Genomic DNA, 23,023 nt, shown 5'->3' with positions numbered 1-23,023 from the left:
GTTTATTTGAAGTTCGATTACGGTTATTTCACGTCATGTTCGAATGCATATTCGAATATCGAATAAAAAGTGACAGCCCTAATAGATAGCTACCAGCGGAGTAGGAGTGGGAAGTTCGGATCATTTTACTGACTCGGATCTTTGAATCTCGTTCAGCAAAATGAACGAATCTTTTTTCGAGTAATTTCGTTCATTTCAGCATAATATAATTAAAATGTCATGTTAAGTAGCCCAACACATCTATTACTTAGGAAAATGTTGATTACATTTGAAAAGTTGGGTCCAACTTACTTACCAAGCTTACTGTTAATTCACCTCACCTCCTGATCCACGGCGTTCTTTCTTTTGCAACTTCAAATTTATCACGTCTAACGTTACTCTGTTCCCCGCCTCTCGTGTCTGTTTTCAGGTTCGAACTTGAGCAGAGCTAACTGGTAGATTATACTTTTGCCATATCCGCAAAAACGCCCTTCTTGCTAAAGAACGATTCGAGCGCCGTCTTCTGTTGCTCTTTTAGAGAAAAAGGCAAGTCTAAATGTTTCATTGTAGCGCCCAAAGCCGTTTCAAACAACTGGTATTCATCCATAGCCATCTTGCAATGTTTACTAATGACTAATGTCATCTTGCCTCTGGCCCGCCTATATCAGATAACCTGATGTGATTGGTGCAGCTCAGATAGAGGGGCATATTTAATGAGCATTATTACTCGACACCAGAGTGAACTCGCTGAGAAAATTCAAATTGTGCTCTCGCGAGAACTCTGGATTTCCAGGATAGTTTAATATAATATTCCTTTTCAATTTCTGCTAGTTGTCATTTCTCACAATTAAAATGTATTTATACATTTAGCAAAAGTTACTCCGCATCATGCATTTCCATCAAAAGCTTTTTATTTCTCACTACTTAACAAAATCACTATTATATCGATATTAATTGTTAGTAGAATTGCATTAATAATTGTTTAACCATTATGTACACTACATGTAAAATTAATTAAAACTACTTTATTTTTATTTTTTATTCAGTGCCAAACAAATTAAGTCAAATTCGATGTTTGCAGACATAAATACCATTATACTGTATATCATGTGATACATTATGATTGTTAAGTATGTGACCAGGAAATATTTTTGCTCGGAATAGCTCTCGACCTTCCCAGTGGCACTTGCAATCACCTGCCTGACCAGACACTAATGTCCTCATATTTTCCATATCACTTCACCTTGTGTTGTCTCAGCGGTTGTCACAATGACATATGAAGCTCTCACAAGTGACTATGCACTCTCAGCAGAACGCCCGTTGGCTCATCACCACCCATGACGAGTTTTACCGCACCACTTCTGAGTGAGTCAATGTCAACCATGTCCGCATGACCATCTCATTTGAGACATGACGACAGATACACCTCTGCAAAATGAATAATATTCTGATGCAAACAATAGCATTTGTGTTTTATGGAGAGTGCAAGGTGCAAGAGATGCCAAAATAGCAAGCACAAATTGGTGTGTGCTGACCTTTTTCCATTTTGAGGAGCTTGCATTGACTGATTTCAGGTAAATGGTATTCATAGCATTTACGTAACGTCTGAATTGTTTCATTGTAATAATAAACTGATGATTAAAGTAAAAAAGTTAGAATGAAAAACTTTACAAAGTTCAGCTGATATATAATGAAGTATGATATATAATGGCAAATTCCATAGAGAAAAATGATTGACGTCTAAAATTACTGTTTAATGTCAAGCCAATCGCATGTATTTTTGACATTGATTACTATTTCAGTCGTTATGGCATGTAAATGTCATGAATGTAATGGGCATATTGACAAAAGGTCATATTGACGTCAGATATATTCTGTTCTTGACAGTGGTCGTTTGTTTTACAGTGTGCCAACAAGGAGCCGTCACTGTGTGATATTGGATGATTTGGATTACCCATAATGCTTTTAAATGAATAATTTACACTTTAAATGGCTACTTCAGAGAAATACTGAGTGCCATAATTCTATTTTTATTGAATGGGCATCTCACCAACACAACACACCAGATTGACGATAGGTCCCTAATAGTGTTTGTAGTTTGATTTTCTGTGCGCAGAGAAACCCGCTGTATCTTTCACTTTTCTCATGTTTTTATATCTTTCACGCTGTGTATCTGGCCTTGCTAACAGTGCTGAACATATATCAGCCGACTGTAGAGTTACAGTCTTATCTTTCGGTGCCATATCACACCCTCACGACTAGCTGGATCTCTACAACGCCTGAGGAGTCCATCTCACTCCTTCACGGCCGTGTCTTCTGCTCGCTAGCACTGTCATAACAACTTTAATTGAACACTGATACTGAAACTGCAGCACTAGCACCGTGTTGTGTTTCTCCAGAGTTGGAGGTAGCTATATTGTAGCTGTTTGGTTTGGACCACAGGGTCCTTTTTGAAAACTATCAATTTAATAATTAAACAAGCTAAGGTAATATTGTTTAAGGATTAGAATACTTTTTTCCCCTTTTATTTTATACACTAAACCATGTCATATGACTTTCTGTGCAATTACAAAAAATTGGGACTGGAGCTTTCAAGCTTTATAAACGACACAAAAGTACCATAAAATTAGTATGTATGATTGGTGTGTTTATATACCAAGTCTTCTGAAGACATTTGATGGGTCCATTCAAGAAACGGACTGAAATCAGTTTCAGTCGTCATTCACTGGTTATCTTCTTTTCTACTGGGCTGTTAATGACTAAATAACTGAATCAGTAAATTGAACTTCATAATATACCAAATTGAACTTCATAATATGAAATAATATGTTGTGTGCCTTATTCTGTGCAAGAAGCCACATCATCTCACAAAAAGATGCTCGACTGTTATGATGTGAGTTTGGAATAAAAACATTCAATGTTGTCTTTTGTTGGTCAAGAGATTTGGAATGTCATGTTTGGAAAGATCTTTCACGCATGTTGCTTTTTCAAAAGCGACTCAAACTCGCAGTGCTTTCAGATGGAGCAGCATTTACTACTGATCACAGAGCCGTACGTTACTGACAAGCTACATATAAAAAGAATAATCGCAGCCTTTGTGTTTTCATAATCGCAATAAGCCAAAACGGTTTAAGCGTGATTTCAGGTTAATTACGATTAATCGTGCAGCCCTATTACTTATTCCAAATAATTACCCTCTCAAGAGAGTGTGCGATTGCGGACACAGGCTAGATCTGAGCTGATAATGATCTGAGCTGATCTGGGGCCTTTACAATGAAGCCGGTTTAGGTGGATACTATAGTATGTTTCAGTTTAGTTTGTGCTGACCCTTGGTTTGAGGCACCATGAAAGGGGCTCGGCTATTAGCTGTTCACCGCCATAGTAACTTACGCTCCATGGCTAACCTGCTCCGGTACAGGTTATGTTCTGGGAAATAGATCTCAAACCAAAATTGGACCAATCAGCTGTGAGCAAATTGACATGTCTCTGACGAAATAAAAGTCACCCCAGAGAATAGATCTGAGCTGTTTAGGATTGAATCATAAAATCAGTGATTTGAACTTGAGCGGATCTGGGATGCGTTTCCCAATGCAAACTATGGTCGCAAGTTCTTTTATCAATACAATTTAACAGAACTTGTGAACGTAGTTGTCTAATGATGCTTTTGGAAAACACTCCCCAGGGCTGTTTCTTGACTGAAGCCTTGCAATTTGTGAATGAATTATTCAGATCTGTTATGTGAACTAGATCAACTGATTTATTGGAAGGATCCGCTTTAATAGAATGCCTTTTTTGTGTTGTTTAAACATATGTTGACTGACGCGGCATGCATGGGTTTTCATTCAAATTTAAAAATGTATTCTTTTTTGGTCTCACTCAAGTCAGTCATACACATTTGAAACAACATGAGGGTGTGTAATTGATGTCAGAACTTAAATTTTCAGGTGAACAACCTCTTTAAGGCAGGGGTATGGTGCAGATTAACATTTTGACATTAGGTGAAATGCAGAGGGCTGAGGCTGCATAGCAGCTCTGGATTGACATTCTTTGCTTGCGGAGTTATTGGATTATGAAAGTGGTCTGTCAATGCACAACTGACAGTTTTACGGTAAAATCATCGCCTAGCTTTATGGCTGCAGGACATGCAGTCAAGTTCAGTCCAAATCATTTTGAGTAGAGTTTCGGTGCAGAGCAGGTAGGCGCTCAGTTTGAATGGGGTTAAGGTCTGGCAGCAGGTGCTAACGTGCTTTTGAAGCTTGAATCTGCTGCAGTTCCCTTGCCTCAGCTTTAGTGATTATTATAACAGACCCTGACGGTTCGTTTCAGTTTCCAGGCTTCTCAAGTACATTTGAAGCAGACCCTGAACGATTAAGACAGAGATGTCTTAGATGATTCTTATAGGACCTTGGGAATGTGCTCAGGATTCATTCTGACATATTTCTCATGCCACGGCCTGAAGTTACAAGCCCTGGGGTCTTAAAGATGGATTTCTGTCTCAGACCGTATGGCCATCCTCCTCCATCAGCACATTTGAAGCCGAAGAGCCTTGCATGGGCATTATTAGGATAATGTTCACTATGTCAGCAATCTGAGTCCTCCATAATTAGAAGTCTGACCATGTTTAAGCCTTACAGATTCGTTTTCAACTGCTGCACTCTTGGGCATCAGTCAGTGCTGGAAAACTGATTAGATTCCAGTCACTTGTAGCTTGTGGTTAAAGAAGAGCTGGGTGTTGGGGCTGCCTCTTGCTTTTCTGTTTGTCTGTAGTTAGATGACGCTGGTTCCTTTATCCTTCCCACGAGGCAGATACACATGCATTTGTTTTGTGCCAAAAACACCATCATGTAGTTAGTAGAGACCGGCGCTTGTTGTCACAAGTGTTGTATCTATACGATTTACCCTCGGTTTCACAGGCAAGGCTTAACAATATCTTAAAATATGTCAGTGCCGTTGTTTTATCTCAAGATGCACACCAATAATGTTTTTTCTAAGGCAAGTTTATAAAAGCTACTAAATGTACTAATTGAACTAAAGCCTAATCCTGGCTTAATCTAAGCCCTGTCTGTGAAACTAGGCCTTAGAGTCAAAACTGTTTTCTTTTTCTTTTAGTCAACACTATTTACATAAATTGACTCAAATATTAAGCATACCCTCTGAAATATTAACTGGAGGTTAAAGTGCGACAACTAGCCTGGTCTCCCCCATATTGTGTTGTGATGAGTTATTTGGATGCGTTTGCTGGTATACTGCAGGATAGAAGATCTGTAACTTCTTTTACAAAGGCTTACAAGATTATGGCTGAGCTAGACATTATACATTCTGGATGCAACAGCTCAGACAACCACCAATGAATGTATCTGTCTTGATTAAGCAAATGTTCTTGTCATTCTTTTCCACCCACATTTTATCTACAGCCTCACTGCAGCAACAATCTCCCCAGAGTAAACGGATGTTAAGTACCATACTAAAGTGTAGAATAACAATGTGGATCTCTCATAACTCTTACTTATTGATCCAACTTGAAACCATGGTAATTCATCTTTCTTTCATAGAAAGTTTTTTTTAAATATTAAATGGGTCTTGATTCAAATTTGACTTTCATTTTAGTTTAATACTTTGTAACAGCAAAAAAATTATATTTAATTCTTTGTAAGTGAAGCTTTATTTTTTTAAAGAGAATATATACAAAATAAACTTTGTAGTACAAAACTATTTATCTCTTAACGCAAAACACTGGTTCCCTTATTTTTCTGTTCAATGACTTCAATGAAATTAAAGTAGCAAAGAATCACAAATTGTCTTCCAGCCATCACAATCTTGTGACACTGTATAAAAAGCAAATCCAAAGCTACATTTTCACACTTAAGTCTGTTTACCCAACAAACGCAAGCTGTTGTATTTGTTGGATCAATCTGTGATGGCAGAGATATCGTGTAGCTGGATAAAAAGGGCTTTTTCTTATCACCCCACTTCAGTTGCAGAGGGCCCATTAGACTTTCATAACGTCTGTCCAGACAAGTCCAGCGAGTCCTGACTGATGTTCCATCAGATGTGCTGCTGCTACGCACTACTCGGGGGAATTCACAATAAAAATTGATCGCACCTGCCAGTAGCTTTTATTTGCATGCAATGTTTTGGAGCTTGGTTCTATAATTACGCAAATCAGGAAGACGCTTATAGAATTCTAGAATTTAATACTTTTATTTAGCAAGAACACATTGGATTGATCAAAAGTGACAGTAAAGACATTTAAGTGTTACAGAAGATTTCTATTTCAAATAAATGCTGTTTTTTGAACTTACTATTCAGTTTGATGACGCAGGTTCCTTCCTCAAAGAATCCTGAAAAAAAAAACATGTTATCTGAAATTGTAATAATATTTCAAAATATTACTGTTTTTTACTGTAGTATAATAAATAGTCTAGGTGAACATAAGAGACTTCTTCAATAAACATGTAAAAAAATCTTACCAACCCCAAATTTTTGAAAAGTAGTATATTCAAGTTGTGTTATATAATATTTACTGAAATGGTAAAAAAAAAAAAAAAATATTAATTAATATATTTGTAAAAAATAATACTTTGAAAAATAGACCTTGGCGATAAATCATTCGACCACTACTGCACTATGCATATATTTGAACTGTATTAGTTGTAAATGTGGAGGCAGCTGCAGGAACATGCATAAACTGTGCACTTCATTACTGTGACATAAGGAAGGCTTGATATGGTAGATCATCTCTACAGTTTCCATGAATTATTGACACATAATTAGTCCGCACACAAACAGACCCATACATACAGTAACCATGTTTTTCCGCTTTAATTGAATTCATTCAGCATTTCTACTAATGTTTTGAACCATTTCACACCCTTTAACAGCATATGCAAAGTTCTTTCACCTCTCTAATGTACCAGATGTCTCAAGGTTGTTTTGCCAGCGTGCTTGCATGTGTCCCCAAAGGCCTTTCTCAGAATATGTCTCTGACAATGGAGATTATCATAATGTAATTTGATGCTGCTGTGTAACTGAATGGGCTTTTAATGTTTAGCCTGTTGATAATGAGTCTTTTCCTAGAATGAACTCAGGCTTTGCTAATACATCACACACAGACTCTCTAAGATGGTGAGCGTTCACCTCGGATGCAAATTCCACAGAGAGAATTTGTGTGTGCACATCTGCAAAACTTTCCCTATTTTAGGTAGCATCTCGGATGAAGGTAAATAAAACGTAGATGGAAAGAATTATGGGATCGCAGCTCCCCACAGTGCTGACTCATTTCACAGACCGAATGCTACTGGAACCCTCTGCACAGTACGGCAATATTTTGTTTTTTGTTTTCTGTTTGCATGGAGATCCCAGAAAGTTTGCAAATAGAAACTAGTCCAAAAGCAGCTTTATTTGAATCTGGTCTTGCAGTCATTCTTCAATCTTTACCTGGCCATGAAAGCAAATCTTCTGATTTCCCTTGACTGACTGTATGCTGCTCAGGTAGCTTGTGGGACTGAATGAAACAATCAGGCCAATCAAAACTGTTCAGGATCATGCTGCCATAAATCACCCATGTGATTCCGACCTGCCAAATACTGCATTCATCAGTCAGATGGCTGGGTGAGCCTTCCAGATATAGAGTTTGAGAATCACCATATTCATGTGTGGACTCATAGGAGCTCCGCTTCTTGACCTACTTGCATTACTAATGCAAAGGTCAACGTATCATCAGATCAGATACAATGAGTAGCTTCTGGGAAGAGTACATGGATAAAGTTTGGTGTATTGTGTAAATTCTGATGTATTTGTCAAAAACATGTCTATTATTTTTCAATGTATGCGTCTTATTGCGCTGTTCCAAAACCTAGCAAGCCGCCTACTGAGGCGATATTTTAAGGCATCATGCATGCTCAAATTCTGAGGCAGAATTGCATGTATTCAATGTTGCAATGAGCAGGGGTGACTTAGTGATTTGGAGGCCCTAAGCAATTCCAGGTATGGGGCCCCAACACTAGCCTGGTTCTACCAGACTCTCGTACATTTCACTTGTACAGAGAGTCTGGTCTCTCTCCATTGACAAGCGTTAACTTCCTTGAAGGCCGGGAACTCTGTTGAAGTTTAAAACTATTGTATCTGCCCAGAGTCACTCTGGATCTGCCATAACCAATCGCTAACGTTTGGTTGTGACGTATGACGACTCAAACTAGCGCACAACCACAACGACTACTTGAAATTAGTTGCCGGTCAAGCATGGAGCATAATCTATATTGCGAGCAGAGTTGCGGCCTGTGTAAAGTGTTTGAATTGTTTATTCGCACGTAAGGCAACTCGCTTTTGGAAGAGAACTTTGATGTTTGGGTGTGCAAATGAGAAATGCGGTTGACTTAAGGATTTTTTGTGACAGGACGGTCAGACCCTTTCTAGTGAATCTCCAAGGGGATGTTTTGAACTAATATTTGTTTTTCAGGCCATTGTCTAATTCAAACAGTCAATTGAGTAGGAGAAAAATCGATTACTTTCCAACGGTCCTCAATTGAGACTGTCAAATTAGTCCCAGGCTCTTGGATATTGAAGACAGTCAGCAGGACAATCTATTGCTTGCAGACAAGATGCTTATCTGAGAGACGCATTATGTCCTGGATCACCTTGCTTTGGCTCTACATTTCGCAGATACATGGTAATCTAGGAGCATCATGACTATGGGTGTCAGAACATGGAGGCTGGGATCTCGAAAGGAAAGAATGCTTTTATTCTCACAGAGTGAGAGAGTCCAAGGTCAAGGTGCTCTCGGATGCTATAGTTTCACACATACATCACAGGAAGATGACAAAACACCTGAGGATGAGTGAAGAGGAGTTGGAGAGCCGAAAAGAAATGCAGCCTTTGAAATGAAGCAGCATTCAGTCGCCACTGTTGGGGATAACATGTCTTATGCAATCGAATGGGTTTACTTTAAAATGATAGGCTATTTGTTTAATCTAGACCATAATATCAGTTACTTTTTTAATTTTTGTTCTTATTTTTCAAAATAGTTATAAAATTGTTCATTTTTAAAATAGTATCGTGATAATTGTTTATTTATCAGCAAATACAACGGAAAACACAAATTTTTTTCATAATGACTAACAATATTATGCTACATATTTACATTTTATGAAAAAAGTAGTTCCAATATTGTTACTCAGATACCTTCCAATAAAATAAATATTTAGCAGCAGTTTTAACATGTAATGGAACAATAAAACAATACTATAACGTTACTTTTCATAAAAAGTAAACGTAACTTAGGATGCTGTACTTTTAATAAATAATAAAAAATGGTGCAGAAACAATTTTCACTCAGAAATTACTATTACATTTCACAATTACAAAGAAATGACAAGTGACCCATTGAAATTTATATTTTCTTGTAAAACATATTTCAATAATCTTAAACTTTTTCAGTGTATATTATTTTTATTATACTATAAGTTTTGTATTTGTAATACTCAATATTGTAACACATTACTTTAAAAGGAATGTTCCTTCACTGCCAGCCACAATATATTATATTTATCCCATAACTGGCAATATCTCCTGCTTCCATCTCTGCTGTCAAAACAGCACTAAATGAAAATGTTACACCGGTTTGTTCTGCTTCAATTGACTGTAATTTCATTTTTATCTGTTGTAGTCTTGAGTTAGCAATATGCATTGCACACTGTTCTAAGTTGAAATAGCTTTGGTGACGACTGTCCTTGCAAGCTAATGCATGACCCTTTCACCCACCGTGCGTCAATTTGTTTTTGACCTTGTCCCACACTTGCTCTTGAGGCTTCTGGCTGCATTATAATCAGTTACAGTCCTTTGGATACTATTATGCATTCGTTAATAAGGTTAGATTATATTTTGTAGCAAGGCTGTGTGTGATGTTACAGTGGAGCGGTCGAGTTGGCGTATCCAGTCTCTCCAATGAGATATCGGTCCTGTCCAGTTTCAGATTCTGATACATTTGCTTCCCTGGCTAGATGGAGCACAAGTTTACTTATGTAATGTACCGTTACAAGCATCACACACACACTCTTTCACACACAGAGGCACAGAGAGTAAATGATAGATATGTGGGTGCTTTATGAGCAAATGCAGCCCTGGGCCCGTAATGAGCTGCAGTATGAGTTTGAATGAGTTCACTGCACAGAGCGACTTTAATGAAACAGTCTAATGACATCAGCTCGAGCTGGGAAAGATAAAGATGACATATTGTCCTATAATAATCAAAGTGAACTTCAGCATTAATGTCAGGCTTGTGTTTTCAGGTCTCATTCGGTTGTTGACGCAGTTTCAAGGTTGCAGCCGGTGTGCAATCAGAAAGACGCAAATGAAAGAGGTTTTTTTTTGCACTTGAAGACAGTCTTTGTTTTATCTTAGCAGGTGCAACAACTTTCATCATGACATTTGCTGGTATGGTACACTATAGTTTTAGCTTGTGATTTTCACCAGATTTTTTTGTTTTTGATTTTTCTTTGCTGCGCCATCTGAACATTTGTTTTCACATATTTGCATTTGTTACTCTTCAGTTTGAACAGACACCAAATGAATCGTATGAGTCATGATGATTGCTTTTCATCAGTTTGGATGATTCATTAAAAAAAGCACCATACCACTTCAGATGAGTAAAATAGTATTTTTGAGTAGAAGGAAAGCTAGTGGGACAAGTGGTACGTGATTTGTAATTTCCAAAATTAAACTTTTATGTTGAAACCCTTTTTTTGTATGTTCTAATAAAATGAAGGATTTTTAATATTGTTTAATTCAAGTTGCACATAATGGAAATAATAATTTTCAGTCAAAAAAATTCCACCTGATTATGGAATGGAAATGCTTCAACTTATATACAGTGAATGGTTAATATGTTAAGTACGTTGATATACAAATTTCAACATCTGCATTTGTATAGAAGCAGTGATTTCTTTTTTTTCTGTGGAGTTTTAGTAAGTCATTTAAATTTCCTCAATTATTAAAGTATCCACGCTTGACAGTGCCCTCTCCAATGGAGCTATATTTGGAAAGAGACCTAGAGTATGCGTGTGCATTTGTGAGCAGCACTTGTGAAAATGAGCTGTAAATGTAATCCTCAGGAGTGCTGTGATAACCGCGATCAGCTCTCCTCAAGTCCTGAATGAGATCCATGGAGCCAATGCTGTTGCTTGCTGTTGAAGCATAAACAAGCTAAATTATGAGAGACTAAGACCGAATCTATTTACATGAAGACGTGCTTGATGTGGTGAGCAGAAACCGTGTCACAACATTGACAATCTGCTTAATTAACAAGGATTGACGTAAAACCATAATGGGATGTTTGCTGAAGTCATTTGGGCTTCTAATCACCACATGTAATCCATCTGCTGGAGGTTGAAGATGTAAATGTCCACATTTCTACACCACCTACACTGGTGCCCTTATGTTGCATTTTACAGCGCTGTAGTCTTCTTGAACATGCTGCATTGTGACACCTACGTTTCTGAAATTACCCATCTGGTGAGCTTTGTCTTCCTGGAGCATATCTCAAAGTTCCCCAGGCTGGAATGGTAAAGTGATACAGACTTTAGTTAAAACCGTCAGCTTATCAGAAAAGAAGACTGTATTGACACGGCAGACTGCACACAGCAACTCTCATAGTCTCAGGAAATGCGGATATCTTGTGACATGGTTATCCTAATTGATTTTGTTGATACCTGACATCTGATTGGTGACACCTATGGCCGTGGTGCTCAATTGGTTTTTGCTTCAGGACTACAATCGACCATCAAAAGAGACATACTATTTTTTTCTAGTTCTTTAATATCCAACAACGTTTTCATAAATTAATTTTTACAACCATTTAAATGACAATTTTATGTATGCTTGGTTCCGCCAATAAAACATTTTTAAAAATAATTGCGACTTTTTATCTCACAATTGCAAGTTTACATCTCGCAATTCTGAATTTATTTCTCAGAATTGCGAGATATAAAGTCAGAATTGCATGAAATAAAGTCACAATTACGTGTTATAAAGTCAGAATTCTGACATTTTTTCTCGCAATTGCGACTTTATATCACACAATTCTGACTTTATATCTCGCAATTCTGACTTTATACCACATAATTGCGAAAGATATAAACTCGCGATTGCGACTTACAAAGTCCAATTCTAAGGGAAAAGTCCAATTCTAATTTTTTTACCTCCGAATAGTTTATATCTCACAATTCTGACTTTATAACACGCAATTGCGACTTTATATCATGCAATTCTGACTTTATAACTCCCAATTGCATATTATAAAGTCAGAATTGCGATATATTCAGAATTGAAGTATATTTCTCGCAATTGCGTGTTTATATCTCATAATTCTGACATTATAACCTGCAATTGCGACTTTATATCACACAATTCTGAGATAAAAATTGAGATGTAAACTCGTAATTGACCGTTCGCAAAGACCCGCGCCCCTTAGTTACTGTCGTTATGGCCGACAAGCTACGCCACTCTCATGCCACACCATGTTCTCACGCAGTGAAAAATGCATTGTGGAGCAGAGAGGAGACTGACAACACGCTGACAGTACAGGACAGACCAGGTTACTTTTGAGTATTAAACGTATTAAACAAAGCCTCACCTTTCAAATTTGGTAATTTTTTAAAAGAAATTTAAACAATAAATACCGTTTTGTGGCTCTTTAATGTGTCTGTCAGATCGCTGTAGAGCATCAGTTAAAGCTGCTCGTGAACCGGTCATCTCTTCCTTCTAGTTAATTTATAGCATCAAATGAACATAAGAAGGAATGTTGTTTTAACCGCGGAAAGACATCAGTACACTCCGTTTTACAAGTTCAAATCCTCCCATGTTAATCTACTAACTCTCCTGACTGCTTTGTCGGACAAAATGGCGGATGGTGAAGTATGATTGGTCAAGTCACCTGTCAATCAAGCTCTCTGCGAAGGGTCAATTGTGAGAAAAAGTCAGATTTGTGAGATAAAAAGTCGCAATTACCTTTTTATTTTTCACTCTGTGGCAGAAACAAGCTTCCATACAATTTAGATCAACAAGGTTGTATAAATATATTAAATTAAGTAAATTATCATTGTGCAAATCATTGAACTGAAACAAATGTCACAACCTGACTTTTTGCTAATATAACTAGATTCTTCCAAAGAGAATTTGGAAGAATTTTGCCATGCGAGAAAACTAGTCTAATTGGATGTATAGCCTTTGAAGACAACATTTTCTCTTAGCCTATTTTTATTTTGCAGTCCTAACTTTGTATAACAAGATAGTTAATTGGACTTTACTATTTGCATTTAGCATTGTTTTGTTTTCCCTGTGATCCACGATCCTGTCGGAAAAGATTTACCAGTTGAACCATTGAATTAGTGAGTGTTACTTTGGGTGCTACGGCACTGCTGTTTTCCCATTTGGCCTTTCTCAGGGTTGTGCGCCTGTGGTTGGAGGTGGCTGATGCTGATGGCCCAGCTGCTGCCTGTGTCTGATTTAAGGCCCCGGCTTCAGGAAGTGGCTGCTCATGAGTCCAGGCACGTCACAGTCTCCAGACCAGAGGAAGTTCACTGCTATTCACCACTGATGCCTAAATGAGACTCTTCTGTCCTGCGATGGCTCTGGCACACACACCTCACTCTCTCTCTTTCACAATGTCAGATAACAGCACTTCCTTTTCTGAGACACTTCATTCTTATCATTTCCTGCTCCAGCTCTGTGATGAATCACTGTTTTTTTTCTGGTTAGAGGCCCAGCAAACTAATTCTTTCTCTCTGGCTCCATACACTTTGGCCCTTCATTTTGTTTCTCTTGTTTAGGAGTACATTTCTTGTGCATTAATGAAAATGTGCTCTCCAAGAGTAACACTTAATGCACAAATTGGTCCAAGATCTGTATAATTTATCTTCTAATTTGATTTAGCTGTTAGGAAAAGTGCAGGTGGGGAATGACTCTTTCATCACTCTATCTCTGTCTGTCTGTCTGTCTGTGACACGTAGTTTATTATATACAAGGGCTTCTACTTTTCTCAGTGATAATTAGCTCCAGTTTATCAGGAAGTGACGATTTAGTCCTCTTCGACTCACTGAATGGAAACTGCTTTATTCACAAATGTTTTAGCGATATTCCAATTTTGCGCATAAGTTAAATTTGTAACTTTGGATGGAAACATAGCTACTGATTCATATATTGCATTGAAATTATTATTATTATTTTTTAGCAGGATCATTAAGATAAGGTAAAATTATATAATTATTTGAACTAAATACAGTGTTTCTTGTCCAAATACATATTTTTTGGTTAAGTGGCCATGTAAAAAGTGGGATAATCTTCTTGATAAACTGTGCATTACATATATTAGAGATGTCAGAAGTACTTGAATCAACTGTTATTTTACGTAGAAACTTGACAAAAAGATCTCTATCCAGCACCAGGCAGCACTTCAGTTTTAGCTGTATCGACAAAGGTCAAAATAAATGAGAAACATTGTGAAAATATACTATATTGCAATCACAGACATTCCAACCGGATACGATTTAACAGAGGTCCCCTGAGTTAGCTGAACATAAGTTCTCCCATATATTTTTTAGAATACTTTTTTGTGAATTCAATGCAGTCTTACCTATAGGATAGTAGTAGTCCAAATGGGTCTATAGACAAAATAGGAATATAATTCTATTGTTTTCCACTGACATTTTACTTCACAATTCAATATGTCATGACAAGTTGCAAATGTCAGATGAAGTGCTGCTCCAAATACTCCCTGCATGCAGCAAAATTAGGTGTGTACGCCCAGAAGTGCTGAGCTATTGCTTTTCAAAATTGATCTGTGCTAACTGGCCAGCCTCTCCATCTCTGCCTGTCTCTGTTACTCTCTTCTCTGTTCCATTCAATCCAGTAGTTCATCAGACGGTCCCGGCGCTGTGTCCGTGCATTACCAGCATGACATCACTGTTTCCGTCCCTCGTGGGATGTTTGAGTTGATGACTGTGTTTGTGCCTTGTACCATTCGCTTCTCTTTGTGTCAGGTAACACATTCAGTCCCATCCACCTGGGGAGGACCACAGGCTTTAAGACGGCCCGTGAATTCCAATGGCTTTATCGGTCCCCTGCAGCTGGCTTTGGCTTTTTCCACCGTATGGTCTCCTCCCACAGCACATTGCATATGCCTCTTCAATTGGGGTCATGGCTCAGGCTGATAGTGAACTGTATTCCTTCCTAACTGGAGGGCTCCCTGCACCCGCCGTCAATCTGGCAGCAGATTGGCTGGTGGTCTCACTGCGGCTCAGGATTCATTCCACTGGCTTATATTGTGTCATTCTATGAATTAACAATGAAGATTGATGACACTGCCACACAACAGTGACAATCAGTCCAGGCTTTGAATGTGACTCGGATTTCATATATTGTGCATATGTGGAGCGTGTGCGTGTGAGGTAATCGTGTGTGTAGGATAAATACCGTAGAATTGAAGTTGGAAGCAAAATGCTTTTACCAATTCAGTTTTGTCTTCTCTAAGAGTGATGCTCTATTCAGTAGTTTTTTTGTATGTTTCATTTTGGATTTTTATGTGGAGTGTGGCGAGGAGACAGGATTTTTTGGGTGGAGAGAGATGGGAGGAATGAGATTAGGTGTATATATATATATATATATATATATATATATCTGTATGTCTGTGTACACATACAGGGCCTAAAATGAACACTTTGCCAAGTGCTAAATGCGATTAAAAATGCGAGGAAAAATCGGCGTTGGGGAGTATATGAAATTGTGCCACTCGGCAGGTGGCCGCCGGTAACATTTTTATGAGTTCCAACAATTCATAAACATAAATAAACGTAAACGACGTTTGGGACAGTTGGCAGGCTAGCACTGCATCGTCACAAAAGTTTAAACCTTGACTATTTAAATATTCAAGCGCAAGAAGATACGAAAGGGAGTAACATTCTGTTACTCGTTTTGTGTGCGCAAACATCCGTGTGCCCCCGGAAAGTCCCGTCTCAGACGGTGAGCAAATACTAAACTGAGCTCTTTTTCACATCATCTTCCACTTGAGTGGACAAATTCTCATAAAAAATTTGAGTATCCTAGTAAACAGTCGGTTATGTCTTAAGTAAACATTTCAGAAAGTAAATGCATGTGTACAGTATCAGTATATTAGATCCGTGCATTGTGTCTTAAAGTGACAACAGCCTATTCTTCTTCCTGCTGTCTGTTTTTGATGTTAATCAAACAATAAAGGTCTAAGAAAAAATCACTCACTGCTCCTGACTGAATAACTTTTGTAACTTTAGTAGTTTAATTGTTTAATTGTTAAAACTTGAATTAATAAGGATGTTTAATTTATACAGTGAAGACTATGCAGTGTTAATGTTACATTTGATTAGGCTACCTTATTAAATTTTTGTTCCTGGAAACTACTGTCAGACCTACCTGAAAAACCTGAAAAGCACTGATTATGTCATTTGTATCTTTGTTATATTGTATTTATTTGTGCTTTTTCTTGTAATTTGACTGTTCTTATTTTATTACTGACTGTTTACTTGTCTTTAATAATGTTTTACATTTATATTATTTAGGCTAGTAGTTTTATCTGTGGTATTTGAATTGGAATCGAGAATTGTGAATTTTTCACTGGTGTCTAAAATTTAGTTGTAATTACTGCCAGTTTTTGCAAAAAACGGTAAAAAAATATTTATGGCCGATACATTTTCTTAAGTCACTGGCTGTTGGCAGGTGTATATATATATATATATTTTCAAATATTGCCAGTGGGTGGAGTTAGGCTCTGACCAGGGGTTTATAGTTACCCTTTAAAGCAACCATGTAGGAAGGCACATCATGGGCATATTGCAAGATGACAATGTCAAGATTCATCAGGCTCAAATTGTGAAAGAATGGTTGATAGGGAGCATGAAGAATCATTTTCACACATGAATTAATACACCTCTGAGTCCAGACTTTAAATTCAGACTTTACAGAGAGAGTTTTGCATTGTCAATACAAGATCTTGACCAAAATTGGATGCATCTCTTGATGGAAATAAATGTTGTATATTATTTTACAAACAATATGTTGTCTTTATATTATTATGCTGACTATTTTTTCACACACAGTATAAAGAGGTCATTATATGCACAAATACATTTACAGCCTTTGTTTTTAGACCGCATGGGATTCATCGCATTAGGGGGTCCTTGGCAGTAAGAAGTTTAAAAACCTCGGACTGCTAGGCCACAGCTTCGGTCAATTTTAATACATTTTACAACTGTAGAACATGCTGCAAAGTCATTTTATTTTATCGTCACATGTCTGTGGAAGTGTGCGTATGTGTTTGAAGAAAATCCTTAATTGCCTGGTTAAAGTGAGATATCTATAATGTTTCTGACAACTGTGAATGAGGCAAAATCAAAACATGCCAGCCGTGAGGCGACTTGGCGAAACCCTAAATGAAGCAGCAGAGCAGAGGTGTCTGTCTGGCCCTCTGCACATTCAGTCCCGCTATAAATGTGTGAATGAACACCTGTGTCTGCTGGGAAACTCATTAGAAGGTGGAGTGACTGGGATTACAGATGTAGCAATTATTTTTGACTGCATTCATTGGTATTACTGCTAGGCACATTAAACAAAGACAGCACTATAATGTATTTGCATTTTTATGATACTACTCTGTCTGCAAAGGCTCTTGTTTTTTGTTTGTGATATTTACCAGTAACTTTTAAAGTGTTTCTTGGTGGTTTTCAGAAGACTTTCAAAGTCAAAAGTCTAAAGAAGTAAAATCTAGAAACTGAGTTCTCTTTCATATTCATACACAACCGTGTGTGTGTGTGTGTGTGTGTGTGTGTGTGAGAAAAGTCTCGTATGCTTACCAAGGCTGCATTTATCTGATATTATTACTATTATTATAATTTAAAATGACTATTTTCTACTTTAATATTTCTTAAAATGTGATTTATTTCTATCTATAACTCAAGAAACATTTCTTTTAATTTTCAATGTTGAAAACAGTTGTGCGGCTTAATGTTTTATGAAAAACCTTATGAATAGAATTCTGATGGATCAAAAGAACAGCATTAATTTTAAATATTAATACTGTCACATTATAGGCTAAGTGTCTTTACTATCACCTCTGATCAATTTAATATTGTTGCAGTCAATGTTGAAATTAACAATCATTTGTTTGGTTTCTTTTGTATGATAAACAATTTTAGGACTGTTTAGTTGCCTCTTGATGTTCAATGTAAAACTTTCCTAAAGCTGAACCAGTAGTGAACCGCTGTGTTAATACGTTTTTTACAGTCACTTATTACAGTATGTTCCCTAAATTACCGCAGCAGAACGTATATGTCAAATAAAGCTGCATTGAATTTTGTCTAATCAGAAACCGCAGATTTCATTGAGACAATGCTAATGCATTCTGCATGTTTGATAAGGAACAGGCAAATGTGATCCGTTAGATTAAATGTAATCTGCTTTAAATCCCCTTCAAGTGGAACAACAGCATGAATACCAATGTATTATTCAACACGACAACAGCCAGGATTTTTCCCCATTACAGCTATTAACTTAATTGCCTTCATAAGAGTTTGCTTCTGAAGCCTAATGAACATATCTGTAAATTAAAACTGTTTGATTGGGGAAACAAAATGTTTACTAGTCAGACAGTGAATGACATGTTCTTCAGTAGATAATACGGCTCCCCGGTCCCGCCCCCAAGACATTTCAGGAGTGTTTCTGAATCCCTTCAATCAGACCGCACATCTCCAGAACCTGCCACGGAGAATGAGAGCTGATTTCATCTCCAAACCTCAAAGACACTTTCCTTTCAAAGCACCATTTATGCCTGTCAAAGCATATTCATAAAGCTTTCCTTCATTTAACAGAACTGCTTGGCATAAAAAAAAGCCAATTGAACGGAAGCCATTTGATTTATGAAATGAAGCCTCTCCATCTACTAATCTGACTAAATGGACTAGCAAAATAAACATCCTAACTTATTCACTGTGGAGCCACTGAATAAATTCTTGATGGTCCCACGCAGCCAGAAGATTCTCCCCACGGCGGCGTGGACATGAATTTTCCTCCTCCTTGAATATCACAGCTTCATTACTTCTATAGTGTTGTATTATATGGTCTGCTTTCCCCATCATCCCACACTGCCGTCTCCTCTCCAGCCCCTCAGCCATTGGCATAACTTTTTATCTTTTGTGAGTGCAGGGACAATCGGGATGCTTCATTGAATCTGATGTGTTTCCGCTGGTGGTTCGAGGTATAGAGGAAGTGAAATGGTGACAGAGAGAGAGAGTCAGTCCCCAGTGCACTTGTCTACATTGCTGTGTGGGAAGGTGGCACTGCGGGAGCAGTCAAACGGTGTCACTGTCTCACTCCTGCCTGGGGAAAAAGGACATGCTTTATGCCTTCAATCTCCTTAAACTGTTTTCATGTGAGAGAATTTTCATTTGATGTATCAGATTGTGTGCGTGGTCTCCCCGAAACTTCTAAATGGATCTGCACCTCTGATCTTTTTGCAGTTACGTATCTAGACAAATTAATACTTTTTTGGGCAGGGAAAGAACTTTGAAAATTTTGTTTTTTGGGAGGACAATTAGGATTCTCCTTGGAGACCTGACAAAATGTCAAAGATTAAAGAGAGTACCTCAGGATATGGTGGTTTGTAAATGAAATTAGAGCTTTTTTCAATTTTAATGAGATTTTGTGCTTCAGTGTGTGGAGTAATGCTAACAAAAAAAGTGCCACAGCATTATCTTGAAGGGCCATCTACCAAATATCATAGTGCATAAATATGGTAATTAGTAACTATAGCATGATGGATTGTTGAAGCCTAACATTTGTCAAACTAGTTTTTACTTCAAAAGTTAGAATAACTCACACTCTTTGTGTTGGTATTGTGTGCCATACTGGTTAACAAGCCTGGTAGTAATAGTAGTAATATCTGTCTGCGTGTTTATTTTATATTATATATAAATTTTCGTATTAATTAGTTATATAAAATACAATATTTAAATATTCATTTATATTAATATATCATATTTTATTTTTAGTAATGTTTTATGAACATTTTAAGCCTCGTTCAGACTGTCAGTCCATATCCGATTGGAATCCAATCGAAAATCCGATTGGAAGCCGAGTGTAAACGTAAAAAAATCACATGAAATGCGATTTGAGCTACATTCATATGTGGGTTGAAATCCTATTCAAATCGCATTTCTACAAAACAATTTATTAGACTTTCTCACGTAAGACAAACGATTTGTCAAATGTTGTAATAGAAAACATGCTGAAAGTCACTGCAGAAACAAGGTTGTGTTGTTGCAAGTGCAAAACAAACAGAAATGTACAATAGCCTATAAATGGAGACATGTTTTTAGACCAGTGGAGATGACAGCATGGAATAAAGCCTACTTATTGTCATGTTGTATATTAGTCAAATATTTATTGCAAACTCCTCCACATTGCTGTTGTTATTGTAGTTTTTGGCGTATGACTTCCAACGCAATGTCATTGCCATAAAAACCAAAAACATTGAATATACAAAAAAAAGTTTGACATAATTGGCTAGTCAGGTTCTGTATTTTTAGAGCAGTGAGTTAGACTGGATTACATGACTGTTTAGATACTATACAGGCCATTAGCTGTCCACAGATGGCATGTGGGTTTTAAGAGCTGTTACTGTATACTGTATAAACGTAGATCTCTGATTAAACGGGAATGTTAAATGTAAGAGGGCACTTGCGTAAGCTTGGCTCTCTAGTTAGTCTAGTTACTTATAACATCTCACAGACGGGAGCTGTAGGGAATCCTCGGGTGGTTGTGATCATAAGGTCATCATAAGGTAGAGTTTTAATCCTCATCTGAGAAAGGGCAACATTAACATGCAGTGAGGTTACATTAATGTTCATCTTGTAAATGACATTTACTTTCTCATTTAGCTTAAAATGATCTTGCAATATTGTGCAGAGGCATGTTTAGAAGGCTAAGGAGCATCAGATTTCTCTGTTGAGGACAAGTAACAAATCCATTTAGATCCACATGATTCACAAATAAGATGAGACTTTGACATGTACTTCTTTTAAGGCATTGAAATTTAAGGTCGCATGTTGCTCCTCACAACACAAAGTTGAATGGCAGACAGATAAATATGCACAAAAACATCAGAGCTAGAAAATGTCATGCTGAGGCAGCGGAGAGGGAAAAAGATTAAGCAAGGACAATTTGAAACCAAAGGCTACATATAAATAGTAAGGAAATGAAATAATAAATTGTACTATTACTCAGCCTTGCTTATATGCCAGAGTCTCTCCGGATGCTAAATTTAAAGTGCTTTTTCTCCAGCATTGACTGTGGAAGGTCATTTCAAGTTACAGAATACATGTATTTGTGGTTATGTAATAACTCAATGTAAGTGAAAGATTTAACAGACGTGTGAAGTATTTTCATTGCTTGATTGCGAAACATGCCAGATCCTTTTCAGGGCGGGAATCCAATTTGGTTGTGCCAAGTATTTCAAGAGATAGTCGTGTAAGCATTTACTCATGTTGTTCCAAACCAGTGTGCTGTATTTTTTTCTGTGCAACAAAAAAGGATAAATTGTGGAATCTTTCTTTTCAAATTCCAAATGGAACAACAACAATAAAAAACCTTGAAGAGTTCCACTATTTTTAAGATACTTTATAAAAATTCTGATATATTGTATAGTAAATAAATGATCATAAATATTTATATTTTTTACAAATAATATATTTATATAACTCATGTATTATACATTTTTTTATATGGCTAGTATGGTATATTTATGGTGTTTTTTTGGGGGTCCTTTTTGGAGCTTAAAGGACCGGTATACTTAATTTTCGCAGTTGAGCGCTCGAGCCTTTCAAAGTACTCCTTAGGCCATGTGCGCAGAAAGACGTGTTCGGCCGCGGCGCATGTGCACTATCTAGTGGACTTTGTTTTCAAGCACTCAAGTTACTCGCACATGCGCTGTTGTACACACACCATTTGCAGAGACTCAAAAATTGACTCAAACAGTGTATTATTACACTTAATTGCTGTTATATGATGAGAGCTTTGTAAGATTCATATTTACATTTTCCTTTTTTGTTGAACTTTCTCTTGTGATGCACACCAAGAGGTGGAGATACTTCACATGCATTGGCATTTATACCTGATTCCCTGTCTCTTCCAACAGGTCCGTCTCCCAGAGTTTGGTGGGTTAAGGTGGCGAGTGGACTGGACTCTGTGATGTGGAGTATTGCTCTGGATCTGAGTGCCCACTACTAGACCATCAACTTCCTGCGCCTCAAGATGGATTAGAGCAGGGGTGTCGAACTCCGTTCCTGGAGGGCCAGAGCCCTGCAGAGTTTAGCTTCAACCCTAATTTTTTTTTAGAACACCTGATCAGCTAATCAAGTCCTTCATGCTAATTTGAAAATTGCAGGTGTGTGTGTGTGTTGAAGCAGGGTTGGGACTAAACTCTGTAGGGCTGTGGCCCTCCAGGAACTGACTTTGACACCTGTGGATTAGAGCTTCACGCCTCCGGAGATCAAAGGTATGAGATGTTTAGTAATGAGCTTCAGCTCCGCTCCCTCCAATCAGACCTGCTGCAGTGTGGAAGCCCTGTCCGTGTTTGTCTTGAATGCACCGTGGATGGCTATTACTGTCCGTTGAATATTTATGAATGTGCCGGAGAGGTGAAGGAGTGTTTGATGTGCTTAATTGTACCACAGACATTACATTTTTCTAGGCTCGGAAACAATGACGGACTGCAAACAACGCTTGTCCGCTTTAGCACTTAGCTTTTTGTTTGGAAACCTGCCATGTTGTGCACACAGAGCCATATGAGCTGGCCAGAATTATTGTGATTATAAATGTAGCACAGATTTATTGCTTGAGGTGAAAGAAAAAGAGAGAGGAGAACAAAGCTGCCTTGAGTCACAAAGTTCTCCAGTAACCATGGCAGCTAGTTTATTTTGACTTGCATATAGCTGTCAGATCGTTTATTTGTGTCTCTTATTTTCAATTA

At 37.5% G+C, this 23,023-nt stretch overlaps 1 protein-coding gene across 1 annotated transcript in view; it reads left to right on the top strand.

Annotated features, from left to right (window-relative positions):
* grik4 (glutamate receptor, ionotropic, kainate 4) overlaps positions 1–23,023 on the top strand; it is a 321,677-nt gene that overhangs the window by 62,328 nt on the left and 236,326 nt on the right. The window contains exon 2 of the mRNA XM_079610819.1: positions 22,190–22,549. The gene's annotated coding sequence lies outside the window, so the exon portion shown is untranslated. The remainder of the gene's footprint in view (positions 1–22,189; positions 22,550–23,023) is intronic.

Source organism: Phoxinus phoxinus (genome assembly GCF_949152265.1).
Source record: "Phoxinus phoxinus genome assembly, chromosome: 4".
Lineage (NCBI taxonomy): Eukaryota > Metazoa > Chordata > Actinopteri > Cypriniformes > Leuciscidae > Phoxinus > Phoxinus phoxinus.
Note: the sequence above shows the minus strand (reverse complement) of the source record. Positions and strands in the feature narration are given on the sequence as shown.